At 37.3% G+C, this 6,000-nt stretch overlaps 1 pseudogene; it reads left to right on the top strand.

Annotated features, from left to right (window-relative positions):
* The first annotated feature begins 999 nt into the window (after positions 1-999).
* Positions 1,000-6,000, top strand: part of LOC148571819 (uncharacterized) — a 106,541-nt pseudogene continuing 101,540 nt past the window's right edge.

Here is a 6,000-nt window from a genome sequence, read left to right as displayed (position 1 = left end):
CTGAAATTTGGCAACAATGAGTTTCGAACAGAGAGTTGTACGAGCGCGAGGCTGCCCTCGCGCCAGTAGCACAGAACGAGTCATGCGTCCACGTGACCAACATGTCCGCGTCAATTCATTTAAGCGCCATTCGCGCGAACGCGTACCCCACGCGTCCGCTTCGCCTGCGCCGTACAACATATCCATATCTGTCAACATATCTTATCTTTCTCTTCCCCAAATCCTACTTTTTCTTTTCCCTTCTTATTTCTTTCTTCCCCTTTCTTCCTTCTTCCTTCTTTCTCACTTTCTACTTTCTCTTTCTCACCACCATCATCAAGGTTTTTTCTTTTCTTTCTTCCCTCTTTACTTTTCTATTCTTCTTCTTGTTTTTATGTTTTCTTTTTCTTTTCTTTTTTCTTTTTACTTTCATTATCCATGTTTTCTTTTTCTTTCTTTTTCTTTTAATTGGTGTTGGAAATTTATTTGGGTCATTATTATTCATTATGATTTGTTTGTGGATTGTTAAGGAGTTGTTTGGCAATTATATATTAATCTTATAGGGTTGCTTGCATGTTCAATTTAATACTTTCAATAGCTTATTTACCATGCATGCTATGTGTTTGTGAAAACGCCCGTATGGCATTGTGCACTGTTTTTTTATTTCCTTTAATCTACTACTCTAAATGCTTGCTTTTCACAAAACTCTTTTTATATTATATTATTTAAATATAATTGTTATTACAAACAGGTTATTAGTTTGAAAGGCTTGGTAATCTAACTTGGACATTGAATGCTTGATCTATGCTACTCATGCCTTTGCCAGCATGCCAATAAACACCTTGCATTTAATTGTCATCATATGCACTTGCTATATTTCCATTGATAATTTTTCACATGTAGTCATGACCATGTGTTAACATCATTCATCTTTAATGTGCATTGATTACCACCTTTCCCGTTCCCTTCCTTGCTCTAACCCTTGAATTTTAACATACTTTCTCTTTTCTTTCTTTTAGGATGGCCACCAAGAAAGGAAAAGAAACAGCTACCCCCAAACCACCAGCAAGAAAAGGACCAAAAAGAGCATTAGTGGCAGAGCCATCTTCAACTACAGTTAAGCCCTCAACAAAAAGAATTAAGAGGATTATAAAGGTTGATGAAAAAGAGAAAGCCTTCCCAGCAAAGCACACTGCGCGATTTACCAACCGTTACTGTGAGCAGATGTTCCCCATCCTGGCAGAAAGGAGTTACAACAACGAATACCTTCTTATCCTCCCGACCCATATTGCTGAATTTGTTGAGCCGCGAATTGAGCGACGACAATGGAGATTCCTACAGAGACAGCCACAGCAGGTTAATCTTTCCTGGGTAGTCGAGTTCTACTCTAATTTTCACCTGCCAACCCTGCAGTCTGTCTATGTCCGTCAGAAGCAAGTCCCCATTACAGAAGAGGCCATTCAACAAGCTCTAGATCTTCCCCCTACTCCAAAAGGATTGGACACATTTCAAGAGGCCGCATTCAAATGCCAGACGTACCAATTTGATTGGGACGCTGTTCTCAGAGTTATCACACTACCTGGCAGGAGATGGATTTATGGATACCATCGTTCCTGACCTAAGGAAATATCGGCTTCTGCACTTATCTTGGAGGCTCGCGTATGGGCACAGATCATGTCCCATTATGCCTTTTCAAGCACCCACGAGTCCTCCTTCACTGCAGACATGGCTGTCTTACTATGGTGCATCCTTACAGACCAGCCTCTAAACCTACCAAGACACATCCGGACTGCCATGGGACACGTCCAAATTACGGACAACTTACTTTTTCCCGCCTTTATTTCAGATCTCGTCTCAGCAGCCGGAGTCTCCTACAGAGCTGGAGACACCAAAGCCATGCTTCCACGGGATGATCAATACGTCCCTAACGGGAAATATATCAGGCCTCCAGCAGCCACTACAAGCCAACCTACTGAACCGGCTAAAGACATTCCTCCTTCAACACCACAGGCACCCACAACAAACCAACTGCTCCATCAGATACTTGAAAGATTGGATCGGCAGGAACACAAAGCAAAGCTACGAGAGCGCCGTAACAAGCGCCGATTCACATACCTCAAGGAGCTACTTATGGGAAACTACAAAGAACCAGACACCCCGGACTCCACTTTCTTTACCAGCACAGGGAGCCATGACGGTCCCGACTGTGGAGACACTGCTACCAGCCCCCCTCTATTCCTGACAGATGGCACCGAGGACGGTGCAAAGCCTTAAGTGTGGGGAGGTCGGTCAATACCTGACTTTCGGAGGTAATTTCTCTTTCTTAACACCAATAAAATAGGATATTTAGTTAGTTTTTCTTTTGTAGAATAGGATAAATTGCATAGTAATAGGTCAGTTGCATGCATGTTCCACTTGATTGAAAAGATAATAAGTTTCTTCTAAGACCCTGCTTTTTTAGAATAAAATTTCACTAATTTTAATCAAAACTTTTATGTTAAATTTTCTTGGAGTTGTATTTGGAACATAGTTTAAAAAGCTAAGAACACACAACCCGTAAGATTTGAGCTTAGCTACATGGTTACATTATTTAACCATAAATATTTTATTCTTATGTGTTTACTTCTCTATGATTGTAATCTATATTTTGTTTTATCCTATATGTCCAATGTTTAATATATTTATATGCTTGCATATGATTGAGGCCATTATTTGTTTTGCTCACTTAACCCAATTAAGCCTACCCCTTAAGTTACCTTTGTTAGCCACTTTGAGCCTTTAAATCCCATTTGTTCTGTATTTTACCAAATTACTAACCATAAGCGGAAAAACAATTATATATCCCAATTGAATCTTTGGTTAGCTTGAGAATGAATTGTGTGTTAATTGAGTATGGGAAGATTGTGGGAACAAAAGGTAATAAGGGAATGTGTCATGATAATATAATGGAAATTTGGGTACCTACTCATGTGAAACTATAAAAGAAAATTAAAAATTTATGTGCATTGATAAGCTATGTCTATTTTTATTTTCAAAAAAAAAATCCGAAAAATATTCAATAAATAAATAAGGGGACAAAATTACCCCAATGCTAAGTTAAATTTCAAAGATCAATGCAGATATGATAAAATTAAAATAAAGTTGATACATGAGTATGGAATGTGAAAGGGAAATTTTTGGGTAGCTAGGTATGAAATTTAAAGTTATATAGAATATATATGTGTTAGATGAAAGCTTAGGTTAATTAAAGATTCAATTTATAAGCTTACTTAGCCATATATGTACCCCTACCTTTACCTTAGCCCCATTACAACCTTGAAAAGACCTCATGATCTTTGCATTGGTACATTAAATGTTGTTGATTGATTAGGTGAAGAACAAAAATTAGAAAGCATGATTAGAGAAGGATAGAGTGAGTACTGATAAACCATTATTTTATGGATTATATTGTGTTTAATTGTGTGGTTTTATCAAATCTTTACCCACTTATTCATATGATTAGCATGTATTTACAATTCCTTCCCAAAATTACTCCATGGTTGAAAACTTGCTTCCTAGAGACTTTTAATTATGTATTTTAATTCTCCTTTATTCCATTCGATGCCGTGATCCGTGTGTTAAGTGTTTCAGGTTTTATAGGACATGAATGACTTGGAAATTGGAGAGGAGGCTTGCAAAAATGGAAGGAATACAAGAAATTGAGGAGATGACCAGCGAGAAGTGACGCGGGCGCATGGCTCACGTGACCGCATGAAATAGAGGAAATTGCAGTGACGCGCTCGCGTGCCTGACGCGAACGCATGGATTGGAAACTGCACAAGTGACGCAAATGCGTGGACGACGCGCACGCGTGGCAAGGCAAAACGCTGGATGATGCGATCGCGTGATGTGCGTGATCTGCAGAATTTGCAGAATTCGCTGGGGGCGATTTTGGGCCATGTTTCGACCCAGTTTTTGGCCCAGAAAAGCAGATTAGAGCCAGGAAACATGCAGAGAACAAAAGAGAGACATTCATTCCGCATAATTTTCAGTTTTAGATCTGACTTTACTCCTACTCTAGGTTTTCTCTCCACACATTCATAGTTCTTAGGATTTTGTTTTTATTGCTTTTTGGATTGGGATATTGAGAAGAGTTATTACCTCCGCCAAGACTTCATTATTCTAGTTTGTTTTCCTTACTTGTCACTTACTCTTTCATATCCTTAATTTGTTTAGAATTACTATTGGATTATTTTTAGAATTTATTAATAAAAGAACTATTTTTATTTTTAATTGGTCTTTTGGATTATTATTTATCATGTCTTCCTTTATTTCCCTTTCTTATTTTGTGAAGTTTACATTCATAATGAGCGAGTAGTTCCATAACTTGATTGGGAGTTGATTGAAAGGAGAACCTTGAGTTGGAATGCTCAAGACTAAAATTGTAATTAGGTTTATTGTTGGATCACCCTCTAGTCACTGACATTAATCCTTCCCAAGGGAGAGGATTAGAACTTGTGAATAAAAATAGACTTCCAACTTGCTTGACTTTCCTCTACCTGGTAAAGAATAACTAAGCAGAACAACCTTCAATTATCAATTAATCTTGGGAGAACTCCAACAAGGATAGACTTTCCGACTAATCTACTCCCGGTCAAGATTTGTATTTAAATTACATAAATTCTCTGATTTAATTTCCTATTTATCAAACTCAAAAATATTTTTGAAAATATCTGATTAATAAAATAGCACATCTTTTTGCAACTCGTTGGGAGACGACCTGGAATTCATACTCCCAATATTTTAATTCTAATTTTGTGACAACCCTTCTAAATTGATAAGCAAATTTTTGTTGGTTAAGAACTGTACTTGCAACGTATCTCTTATGTTAATTTCTTAATCCGCCAATTTCCACCACGTCAGGTTTTGTCAATTTACTTCCTGCAAGTGAGATCTGCTGCAATTTTACTTTCCTTGTCATTTAAGCTTTAGCTAATTTACATTCTGTTCTTTACTTTCACTGCAATTTACCTTCTGCAACTTTAAATTCCCTGCACTTTACATTATGTTATCAAATTTTCATCAAATTCACCAATGTTAGCTTGACTAGACTAATCACCCACTAAAGTTTCTTGATCCATCAATCTCTGTGGGATCGACCTCACTCTAAGTGAGTTTTACTAATTGATGTGACTCGGTACACTTGCCGGTGAGTTTTGGTGTGGAATCTGATTTCCACCCATCATTGATGGTTAAGGATCTTTATCCTTGTTACTAACCACAACATGATAATTGTAAGGATCAATCTCATTAAGTCATCCTCTAACAAGTGAAGAAAAGTCAAATAAGCTACATCAATCCTAATCCATAAGTCCTAGCCACCTCACTAATTAACTTAGTGGAAGCTAGAGTCAATAGACACCAATTATCAACACTTGGACATTAGTAACTCAAATTTACCTAAGTTACCATCCAAACCAAGAATACAAAAATCTACTCTAACATCCGTTCAAGCATTTAATCAAACACTTGGAAGACATAAAAGGAAAGTAAGATAAGATTGCAAGAAAGATAAATCTACAACTACTCAGAGCAAGGGAAACAACAACAACAACTCAAATCAACAATGGAAGAAACCAAACATAAATTGTATTAAAGAAAAATAGAAGAAAAAAGAGTGCATCAACAACAAGGTAAACAAATACAAAGAGTAAGATACTAAACTAGGAAAGCAAAGATAAAGGAACAAGAAATTAGAAAGGAAAAGTAAATCAAAGTATGGATTAAACCTAGATCTAAAAAATCCTAATCTACATCTAACCTAATTCTAGAGAGAAAAGAGAGCTTCTCTCTAGAAACTAACTAAAGCATGATAAAACTAAAACTATGTGCTCCCCCTAACTCCTCTTGAATTCTGCATGTAATAGGCCCAGAAAATGAGTTGGATCTGGGTCTGGGAAGCTCAAAAATTGCCCCCAACATTTTCACTTTAATGAAGTCACGTGCGAGTAGTGACGCATACGCATGGGTCACGCGTACGCA

This window comes from Arachis ipaensis, chromosome B3, assembly GCF_059453495.1.
Source record: "Arachis ipaensis isolate K30076 ecotype BB chromosome B3, ASM5945349v1, whole genome shotgun sequence".
NCBI lineage: Eukaryota > Viridiplantae > Streptophyta > Magnoliopsida > Fabales > Fabaceae > Arachis > Arachis ipaensis.
Note: the sequence above shows the minus strand (reverse complement) of the source record. Positions and strands in the feature narration are given on the sequence as shown.